Genomic DNA, 12457 nt, shown 5'->3' with positions numbered 1-12457 from the left:
AAAAGATCCTTAAAGCTGTCAAGGAGAAAAGATTAATCACCTATAAAGGGAAACCAATTAGAATCATCTCAGATTTCTCAGCAGAAACAATCAAAGCGTGAAGAGTCTGGAATGATGTATGCCATGCCCTAAAAACAAACAACTATCAACCAATAATACTGTACCCAGCTAAACTCTCCGTCATAACTGAAGGCCAAATTAAAACCTTCCATAGCAAAGAAAAATTGAAACAATACATCTCCACCAAACCAACCCTCCCAAGATTCTTAAAGACATCCTACACATAGAAAACCAACAAGACCACAATAAAGGCCAAGAAACTGCACCCAAACTGATAATCCAAGAACCATAGGAAGAACCCAGTTTTTGCAGCCCCCAATAAGGTAGATAACATAACAGGAACTCCCAAATAACTCTCAGTCCTTTCTCTTAACGTTAACGGACTGAACTGTCCAATTAAGTGACATAGACTGACTAGTTGGATTAAAAAACAAGATCCTTCTATCTGCTGCCTTCATGAGTCACATCTTGCCCATAAAAACAAACACATTTTCAATGTTAAAGGTTGGAACAAAATCTACCAAGGAAAAGGCCCCCATAAACAGGCAGAAGTTGCAATCCTAATATCAGATAAAATAGACTTCAAATTAAAATTTGTGAGAAGAGATAAAGAAGGTCGCTACATACTAATTAAGGGATGTCTCCTTCAGGAGGATATTACAATTCTAAATATCTATTCGCCTAACAATGGAGCATCCAAATTTATCAAAGAAACACTACTTTCCCTCAAATCCCATATAGATACAAAGCCATTAATTGTTGGGGATTTTAACACACCACTCTCCCCACTAGATAGATCAACTCGGCAAAAACTCAACAGAGAAACCGCATATCTAAACAGCTGCATAGATCTACTAGACTTAACAGACATCTACCGAACATTTCACATTGCAGCATCAGAATACACGTTTTTCTCCGCAGCACATGCAACACTTTCTAAATTAGACCACATTTTAGGCCACAAAGCAAACTTGTCTAAATTCAGCAAAATTGAAATTATACCTTGCACTCTCTCTGACAACAATGGAATAAAATTAGAACTCAACACCAAAAGCCACCAAAGAAAGTCCGGTATCGCATGGAGGCGGAACAACACACTGCTGAATCACGAGTGGTTCATGGAAGAGATTAGAAAGGAAATTCAAATGTTCATGCTATTCAACAAAAATGAACACACAAATTACCAGCTCCCCTGGGACACAGCAAAGGTAGTAATCAGAGGCAAGTTTACAGCTCTGAGCTCCTACATCAACAAGTTGGAGAGATCTGAAACCAACAACTTAATGACACATCTAAACCTCCTTGAAAAAGAGCAGCCAGATAAACCCCAATCGAGTAGATGGAAAGAAATGATTAAAATTAAATCAGAATTAAATGTATTAGAATCCAAAAAAACTATAGAAAGAATCAACAAAACAACGAGTTGGTTCTTCAAAAAACTTAACAAAATTGACAGACCCTTAGCAAATCTTATCAGAAAAAGAAGAGAACAAACCCAAATTAATGAACTCAGAGATGAGAATGGAAACATCACCCTGGAAACAACCAAGATTCAGAACATTATAAGGGAATAATTCTCAAAACTTTATGCTAATAAGTTTGTGAACTTGACAGAAATGGACCTTTTCCTAGCAAATAGTGACATGCTAAATCTATACCAACATGAGTTAAACTATTTTAACAGGCAAATATCCATCATTGAAATAAAAACATCAATAAGAGACCTCCCAGCTAAGAAAAGTCCAGGACCAGATGATTATACAGCGGAATTTTACAAGGCCTTCAAAGTAGAGCTCAAAGAAATACTCCTCCAATTCTTCAATGAAATTGAAAGAGAAAGTTCACTACTGAACACATTCTATGAAGCCATCATAACCCTCATCCCAAAACCAGGCAGGCACTCAACAAAGAAAGGGAACTATAGACCCATTTCTTTGATGAACATAGATGCAAAACTTCTCAACAAAATTTTGGCCAATCGACTTCAACAATTCATCCAAAAAAATCATACACCCCGATCAAACAGGATTCATTTCAGGGATGCAAAGCTGGTTCAATATAGGCAAATCAATTCATTTTATTCATCACATCAATAGGAGCAAGAATGAGAACCACATGGTTATCTCAATAGATGCAGAAAAAGCATTCAACAAGGTCCAACACCCCTTTATGATGAAGGTTTTGGAAAAATTAGGAATCCATGGAACATTCCTCAATACAATAAAGGCTGTATATTTCAATCCTACAGTCAGAATTATACTTCATGGTGAAAAACTAAAGCCATTTCCCCTTAACTCAGGAACAAGACAAGGATGTCCACTCTCTCCACTTCTCTTCAATCTAGTATTAGAATGCCTAGCTACAGCAATGAGACAAAATGCAGACATAAAGGGTACGAAATAGGGAAAGAAGAAATAAAACTCTCCCTCTTTGCAGACGACATGATCGTGTATTTAACGAATCCCATAGACTCCACTCCCAAATTACTCAAGCTGATTCAAAACTTTGGCAAAGTAGCAGGGTATAAAATTAACCCCTCAAAATCAATGGCTTCTTTGTATGCCAACAATGAGGAAAGTGTGGCTGAAATTAGGAAAGCAACTCCATTTGTAATAGCCCCCCCAAAAAATACGGAATTAACCAAAGAAGTGAAGGACCTCTATGATGAAAACTTTAAAATCTTGAAAAAGAGAATCAACACAGAACTTAAGAAATGGCAAAACCTCCCATGCTCCTGGATTGGAAAGATTAACATCGTGAAAATGGCAATAATTCCCAAGGCTATCTACAAATTCAACTCAATACCTATCAAAATTCCAACCTCATTCTTCAAGGGAATACAAGAGGCAATCCAAAATTTCAAATGGAACAATAAAAGACCCCAAAGAGCAAAAATGCTCCTCAACGGAAAGAACACTGCTGGAGGAATATCAATACCAAATTTCAAACTCTACTACAAAGCCATAGTAATCAAAACAGCTTGGTATTGGCACAAGAACAGACCTCAGGACCAATGGAATAGAACTGAAAACCCAGAAATGAACCTACAGACCTATAGCCATCTAATCTTCGATAAGGGAGCTAAAAATATAGAATGGAAGAAAGACAGCCTCTTTAATAAATGGTGCTGGCAAAATTGGTTAAATACTTGTAGAAAACTAAAGCCACATCCTTATATATCACCTTGCACCAGAATCAACTCCAAATGGAAGAAAGATCTCGGAGTCAAAGCAGACACTCTGAAAACATTACAGGATGGAATAGGAGAAACCCTAGGTCTCTGTGGCTCAGGCCGAAATTTTCTGAATAGAGACCCGGAAACACAATAAATCAAAGAAAGGTTGGACAAATGGGATTGCATGAAGTTGCAGAGCTTCTGCATGACAAAGGACATAGCTAGCAAGATCAATAGAAAGCCCACGGATTGGGAGAACATCTTCACTAGCCATACAACAAGGATCTCATATCTAAAATATACTTGGAACTCCAAAAATTAAATCCCCCAACAACAAATCCTCAAACAAAACAACTGCCCAATAAATAAGTGGGCTCAATCTTAAAGAGAAACTTCTCTGATGAAGAAAAAAGGATGGCCAATAGGAACATGAAGAAATGCTCAACCTCCCTAGCCATAAAAGAAATGCAAATCAAAACAACATTGAGATACCACCTCACTCCAGTTAGAATGGCAAAAATCAAGAACTCTAACAACAACAGATGCTGGAGGAGATGTGGACAGAAGGGAACCTTGCTTCATTGTTGGTTGGAATATAAAATTGTTCAATCACTTTGGAAAGCAGTATGGAGGTTCCTCAAAAAATTTCACATAGAGCTCCCCTATGACCCAGCAATCCCACTTTTGGGCATTTACCCAAATGTTTACAAACAAGACCACACTAATGCTACCAGCACAACTATGCTTATTGCAGCATTATTTACCCTAGCTAAGATATGGAACCAACCCAGATGCCCCTCAGTAGATGAATGGATCAAGAAAATGTGGTATATATACACAATGGAATTCCATGCCTCCATCAGAAAGAATGACATTGCCCCATTTGTTAGGAAATGGTAAAACTTGGAAAAAATTATATTAAGTGAAGTAAGCCAGTCCCAAAGAAACATCGGTCCCATGGTTTCCGTTATTTGCAATATCTAGTATATGTATGAGTCAAGCAGAAAAGGTCAGATAATGTGATATTAGGAAAATGAACCTTAGATATGTAATTTAATATTTTTTCTTTCATGCATGTGTTTCTAACGCATTTATAAGGTTATTTCTTTGTTCCTTTGTCTGTCCCTCCCCCACAGTATAACCCTTGCTTTCACTATATTTGATGTCGGTATAACTTGTGGAGGAGATGGGGAAAAACGACTTGTTTAAGGATACAGGTTGACCTGTTGCAACAATGAGAAGTACAAGTTGTCATGTTGAAAACGAGCTTTACAATGTCGATGCGGGGGGGGGGGGGTTGGGGTGGAGGCCGGGAAGGGATGTGAAGGGTAAACAAATGAGGAGGCTGCAATGCTTGGTAAGAAATGTATGCATTATCTTGCCCATGTAATTGTAACCACTCTGTACAGTATATTCACAAATTAAATTAAATTAAATTAAAGTTAAAAAAATTTCCGAAGATTCCACAGGTGTAAACACCACACTCTAAAGGACCATCCTAAGCCAGCAACTTCATAGCACATAAAACATAGTGCTGACAATAACCAGTGAGGGTGTTTCTCTCATATGAGCACTCCACTTCCAGGCTCTATTTCCAATGCTTTTCCTGCAGGTCAAGAGTTTCACATTATTAGAATTGGCACTCATATTTTGGACAGATAGTTCAGTGCCAGGTGGATGTTAACAAACATCCAGTAGATGGTCAGCAGAGTTAGTTTGAATGTTTTGAAGAATTCACCAACTCCAACAAGTCTAAGTATAGGATACCTTGTAAAAGACTCATATGTACCCAAGCCACAATGCCTATATTTTACTCCATGATACCCTTATGGCATCTGGTATATGGAATATTACACTAGGGAGATAGCTGTTACTCCAGTAACAGGTAAAATCTTTCCTCCATTACGTATTGTGATGAGAAATGCATAAGGATTCCTATTAGTGTATGTGGACAATTTGTAAATTGTAGCTTTATTTAATATATCGTTGATTCTTAAAAACATCAAATGGATATTTGATTCACTTTTCAATATTACTTTCTGAGTACTTGAAACAATTGCTGGCTGCAAGGGAGACTTATAGTCCATGAGAGAAGCAGGATCCCTCTGGCTCCAAAGGCCCCATATGTGTGCACAAGGGCAGCACTTGTGGTGAGTAAACATTTCCACTCACAGAGTGTCTCTCTCTATGACCACAATTCCAGTCACCTTCTCCTGGACACTGTCTCCAGTTATTCCACTATGCCCTAAGTTGTGAATGTTCTTTGTTTTTCTAGTCCATAAAAATTGAAGAGCTAAAATGTAAAATAAAACACTGCACTACAGACAACATAAAAGAAGAAACATTTTATTTAGACAGTAAGCTACTGATTAAAACTTCAAATATCTCACTAAATAAGAGCAAAATTTGACAAATAGGGTTACACTGAATTAAAAATGTGGCACAACACAAAAAACAGTAACTAGGGTGAATAGATGGCTTATAGAATTAGCTTAACATCAGCCAAGAACTTAATTATCAGAATATGAAGGAAGGTTAGAAATCTAAACTCCTAAGTAATGTCAACTAAACTCTTAAGTAATGTCAATGAACACATTGGCAAGCAAATTTAAAGATATTCCTGATATCTGGAAGTATTTGGGGCCAATTAAAAATACAAAAATAGATGCTCAACATCCTTGGCATAAAGGAAATGCAAAGCCAAAGGACATTGAATTTTTCATACTTCAATGACAATATCTATCACCAAGAACACAAATAAAAATGTTTGCATAATAAAGTAAAGTGATCACTTATACACAATTCATAGGAATTTCATTTCATACTATGGAAATGTATGTAGTTTCTCACAAATTATAAATAGCTGGATGCTTGTGGCTCATGCCTGTAATCCTAGCTACTCAGGAATGCGATTCAAAGCCAGCCTGAGCAGGAAAATCTGTGAGACTCTATTTTTTGGGGGGGAGTCCTGTCGTGGGGCCTGAACTCTGGGCCTGGGCGCTGTCCCTCAGCTCTTAGCTCAAGGCTAGCGCTCTACCACTTGAGCCACAGTTCCACTACTGGCTTTTTTCTTTTTGCTTATGTGGTGCTGAGTAATAGAACCCAGGGCCTCATGCTTGCAAGGCAAGTGCTCGACCCTGAGCCACCTTCCCAGCCCCTGTGAGATTCTTATTTCCAAAAATCCACTAGAAAATCAGAAGTGGCACTATGTCTCAATCTGTAGAGCACTCTTCTTGAGCTGAAGAGTACAGGGACAGCACCCAATGACTGACAAAAAAAATCCCCACAAAAACGATAAATAGATTGAAGCTATGAACCAATACCACTACCTTATGAGATTGAGGTTCATTGCATATGTACATGTATGTGTATAAATAAACCCTCTAGAGAGTTAACATATGCTGCTAAGAATGAAAAAGTAAGTTATACAATTATATAATATAAGAAGTATACAAGTTTAAAGGGCAAGTTGAAACCTCATTAAAAATTTTTTCCTACATCAAATACAGTGAAAATAGGTTATACTTTGGGAGAGGGACATACAAAGCAACAAAGAAATCATCTTATGGATATGTTAGCAACAATCGCATGAAAGAAAAACAATTTGAATCCTTAACTAGAGGTTCATTTCACCTAACATCAACTTATCTGACCATTTCTGCTTGTCTCAGACATATACTAGTTATTGCAAATTATGTAATTGTAACCCCTCTGTATGATATTTTCACAATAAATAAAAATTTTTCCTTCCTCAATCTATAGTACATTTGCTGATTTGTTTAAACTGCAATGCACATTTTCTGATACGTATTACGTGATTATGGGCAAGTGCATCATCATGTGCATGGAAGGTTGCGGCATTTGCAGAGTATGTACACTTCTCTGAAGTAGCTCTGTTCTCAAAGGCCATTGGGGTCTCTGTATGGTATTTGTGTCTAATATATTTTGACAAGTAGAAAACATAGAGTTGGTACCGACATTGCTTTAGGCTCATGGTAGAGAAGAATGTCTTCTATTACCATATGTTCTCAAAAACATGTCCTGAAAAACAAAACTAGATTGTGAATGCAGATTGAGTAACAATTACCTGTGTAAAGGTGAGAGTTCAGAATGCAAATATGACATTCAATTTACGCATCAACCTTGAATTATTGAGACTAACTTACTGAGGATATTTTTATGGTGTACTTATCTGTGAATTTATCAGAATATATTAAATATAAATTCTAGAGCCCTTAGTAACATTTTGTTGGTTTCAGCATCATCATTGCTTCCAGGGAGAAGTAAGGAGGTACATTTTTGGAAGCCTGTGCAAATATGGAACCCTGCCTAGATCAACCAGCAACGTTCTGTGGACATTAAATTTATGAACTGACCCATTGGGTCTGATGCCCTAATAACTTTGGTTGATATCCCACTACAATACATTCTTTCTGTCCATTTCACCATGGACCTGACATGGTGACGCAATTCAGTTGCATCATTCTGAATGACTTTTCGGCAAATAGACATAGATATTGGAGTAAACATATCAAAGTTAACTTCAACACTAGGCACTCACTATCTGTGGTCTTGGAGGAAACAGTAGCACCAGAGATGAATAAGGAGAACCTGCAAATGTTCTTTCCAACCTATGTTTTTCTTATGGATGCAAGGCCTCAGATGCAGAGCTCCAGGGAAGAATTTAATGCATTCTTCCTGGGGATTCACAAGAGTTTTCCATGAAAGATCGACTATACTATACATGTTTGTGAATAAAAAGACCCATGTGCACATGTGCAAAGATATCTATATATATATACACACATATACATGTGTGTGTGTGTGTGTGTGTGTATACCTGAAACCGTGGGCCTCAGTTTGAACCAGGATTTCAGCTTAGCAGATACTTCAGGGATGTACCTTTCGACATTCACATTCCTTTTCCTCCAGCTTCCACCCTTTTTTAGTCCTTGTCTGGCATTATGTGCTTTTCTACAATGAAGCACTGAGCACACATGGATGGAGAGGGGATGTTGCTGGTGTTTTGGCCCTCTACACTTTAGAAAAAGATCGCAGTAAAAGGCGATGCTTCTAAGGCATGAAGAGAACAAGCCCTAAATAACTCATAAACCTATTTCCATTTATTGTTTTGTTCTCAGGATAGGCAATGCCTGAGGGAACTTTAGGTGCACAGATGAGTGTTCTCTTTCTTCTCTACCATGACAACCCATCCTTATGCACCAGTAAAAAGCTCAGTTTCATGCTTGTACCTTTCATCTATGGTTCAGTACATTTCTAACTACTAGTAAGAAATGAATTTGGTTTCCTTCCATATATAGCTTCTCTTTCCAGGGCTGTAAGCATTTCACTTTACACAACTATCTTCTTAATTCCAGAAGTCACCGCAGATGATGATTGGTTGGATGTTGTTTCAAACTATTTGAGTCAGTGTCACCAATTCTGTATTAAAAGCCTTCAGATCCCTCCTACTACACACACACACACACACACACACACACACACACACACACACATATATGTCCTTATCTTATATGCCAGTAGTATGTTTGCTTATATTTTTTCTTTTGTGCTTATACTAGAAATTCAGGGCATGTGCCCTGTACTGAGCTTTCTTGCTCAAGGCTAGTGTTCTACCACTTGAGCCACAGCTCCACATCTGATACTTTTTGGTTGTTAAATAAAGAAATGAATCTCACAGACACCCCTGCCCAAGATAGCTTCAAAACATGATCACCACATATCAGACCCCTAAGTAACTAAGACAACAGGCATGAGGCACCAGTGCCTAGCATAGTTTATTTTTCTTATTCCATAGTATTTATTCATGTTAAGCTTACTTTTCTTCTCTTAATTTCCCAAAACATGTTTGTACACTTTTGTTTCTGTGCTAATATGAACACATTGAGAATTATAATCTCAGCAAATCTCATAACTACCTATAGATATGAAGAAAATAATTGTCAGGATTAGTAAAATATCATTCATGGTGGGGTTGGGAAGGTGGCTCAGTGGTAGAGCGCTTGCCTTGCATGCCTGAGGCCCTGGGTTCAAGTGCTCAGCACCACATAAGCAAAAAGAAAAAAAGCCGGAAGTGGCACTGTGGCTCAAGTGGTAGAGCTGAAGATCTGAGGGACACGCCCAGGCCCAGAGTTCAGGGCCCACGACTGGACCCAAAAAATATCATTCATGGTATTGACTACAGATAAAAATATTTATACATGAAATCTTTCCTGTAGATAAGTGGACAATGGCAATTACATAGCAGTAGATGAGATATTTCACTCAATACTCTACCAACAATCGTTTTCAATTTCTGAACAATATGGTGCTTGTGCCAAATAATTTTACATATTGTAGTTCTACCTGCAAACCATGAACTTTGATCATAGTCACATGGTCTATTTACGTATATTTTTATGCCTTCTTCTACATTCTTTACTCTCTACAACATCACTAATTATTTCTGTTCATTTTCACCTTCCTGAAGGAGCAAGGATTATAGGTATGGGATATTAGTGCTTGGTTTGCTTTGTACTCTTTTTTATGTAATTATTATTTTTTATTTATTTCACTTTAAGTTTTTATGAACATACTGTACAGAGGGGTTATAATTATATGGGCAAGAAAATGAGTACATTTTTTATCAAGCATTGCAGCCTCCTCCTTTGTTTACCCTTCACATCCTTTCCCAAACTCCCACTGCCCCCCCACTCCATCCCCCCCGCCCGCACCAAAATTGTAAAGTTCGTTTTCGACATGACAACTTGTACTTCTCATTGTTGCAACGGGTCCACCTGTATCCTTATTTGAACGACTTGTTTTTCCCCATCTCCTCCACAAATTATAGCAACATCAAATATAGTGAAAGCAGAGATTGTACTGTGGGGGAGGGACATACAAAGCAACAAAGAAATAATCTTTTGGGTGCGTTGGAAACAAATGCATGGAAGAAAAAACATTTAAATACATATCTATGGGTTCATTTTCCTAATATCACATTATCTGACCTTTTCCGCTTGACTCATACATATACTAGATATTGCAAATAAGGGAAACCATGGGGCCTATGTTTCTTTGGGCCTGGCTTACTTCACTTAATATAATTTTTTCCAAGCCTTTCCATTTCCTAACAAATGGGGCAATGTCATTCTTTCTGATGGAGGCATAGAATTCCATTGTGTATATATACCACATTTTCTTGATCCATTCATCTACTAAGGGGCATCTGGGTTGGTTCCATATCTTAGCTCTGGTAAATAATGCTGCAATAAGCATAGTTGTGCTGGTAGCTTTAGTGTGGTCTTGTTTGTAAACCTTTGGGTAAATGCCCAAAATGGGATTGCTGGGTTATTGGGGAGCTCTATGTGAAGTCTTTTGAGCAACGTCCATATTGCTTTCCAAAGTGGTTGAACAATTTTACACTCCCACCAACAATGAAGCAAGGTTCCCTTCTGTCCACATCCCTTCCAGCATCTGTTGTTTTTGATTTTTGCCATTCTAACTGGGGTAAGGTGGTATCTCAACGTTGTTTTGATTTGCTTTTCTTTTATGGCTAGGGCAATTGAGCATTTCTTCATGTTCCTATTGGCCATCCTTCTTTCTTCTTCAGAAACGTTTCTCTTTAAGTCTTTAGCTCACTTATTTATTGGGCTGTTGTTTCCTTGAGAATTTGTTGTTGGGGGATTTAATTTTTTGAGATCCAAGTATATTTTAGATATGAGACCCTTGTCCGTTGTATGGCTAGTGAAGATGTTCTCCCAATCCGTGGGCTTTCTATTGATCTTGCTAGCTATGCCCTTTGCCATGCAGAAGCTCTGCAACTTCATCCAATCCCATTTGTCCAACCTTTCTTTGATTTGTTGTGTTCCTATTAAGAAAATTTCTGCCTGCACCAAGGAGACCTAGGGTTTCTCCTATTCCATCCTGTAATGTTTTCAGAGTGTCTGCTTTGACTCTGAGGTCTTTCATCCATTTGGAGTTGATTCTGGTGCAAGGTGATATATAAGGATTTAGCTTTAGTTTTCTACAAGTAGTTAACCAATTTTGCCAGCACAATTTACTGAAGAGGCTGTCTCTCTTCCCTTATCGAAGATTAGTTGGCTATAGGTCTTGCTTTGTACTTGTGATTGGCCTTTTCTCCCAAGGTTGATGCTCACCATTTGCATCACACCTGCACTTCTGGATTTATTGTGTAGCTGGAGAAAAGTCTGTCAAGGACTTTTCTACACTAGTTGACTTTGGCTTAATATCTGCAATTCTCAGGTTCTTGATTATATAAGATTACATGCATGAGGCCCCAGCACAGATAATTTTCCAGACTTTCTGGATGTATTTCTAATCTCTAATCTGTATATAGCATTACCATCATTTGAAGGGATTTAAAATATTTTCCTATGCTTTTGAATTTGTACAAATTATATTATGATAGGCATCCATTGTGGTATTTCCATCTATGAGTAGAACATGCTTGGAATAAATTTACTTCTTATTTTTGGTTTTTCTTTTTTTTGGGGGGGGAGTGTCCGGTCGTGGGGCCTGAACTTGGGCATGGGCGCTATCCCTCAGCTCTTCAGCTCAAGGCTAGCACTCTACTACTTGAGCCACAGCACCACTCCAGGCCGTTTTTTTCCTTTTTGCTTATGTGGTGCTGAGGAATTGAACCCAGGGCCTCATGCATGCAAAGCAAGCACTCTAACACTGAGCCACTCCCAGCTCCGTATTTTTGGTTTTTCTACTAAAGAAATTCAGCAACGATTTTGAGAAGCTACCTTTGTGTTCTAGATCATCCTTATAAAGAACTAGTTGGTTTGTTTCTTACAGATCGATGTACAAATGTGCTTGAATGACAAATAGGAGTGCAAGGTAACCACCTATGAATATAATTTAAAAGTCATAATTGAAATGAGAAGCCTCTAGTTCCCATGACATTTGAGAAAAAATGTACCAAGACAGAAATAAACAATGAAAATGTAAACCCTTTCTGTATCAGTTGGATCCTTTAAGGCAATAATCTTCACGTTCTTTGTTTACACGCTATTTTTAAAACTGTATCTTTTTTGGTCAAAATTTCATTTATTCCATCCTAGTAAAAAACATGCAGATCAAGTTTAAAGAGATGGAAATTCTAACTACCTTGATTTGATCATTATAATTACATTATATTAATTATTAATACATGTATTAGTCACATTGTACCTCCACAAGTGTGTACAACTAAAG

Source organism: Dipodomys ordii, unplaced genomic scaffold (genome assembly GCF_000151885.1).
Source record: "Dipodomys ordii isolate 6190 unplaced genomic scaffold, Dord_2.0 Scaffold1000000727, whole genome shotgun sequence".
Lineage (NCBI taxonomy): Eukaryota > Metazoa > Chordata > Mammalia > Rodentia > Heteromyidae > Dipodomys > Dipodomys ordii.
The sequence above is the reverse complement of the archived record's forward strand: the minus strand, read 5'-3'. Positions refer to the sequence as shown.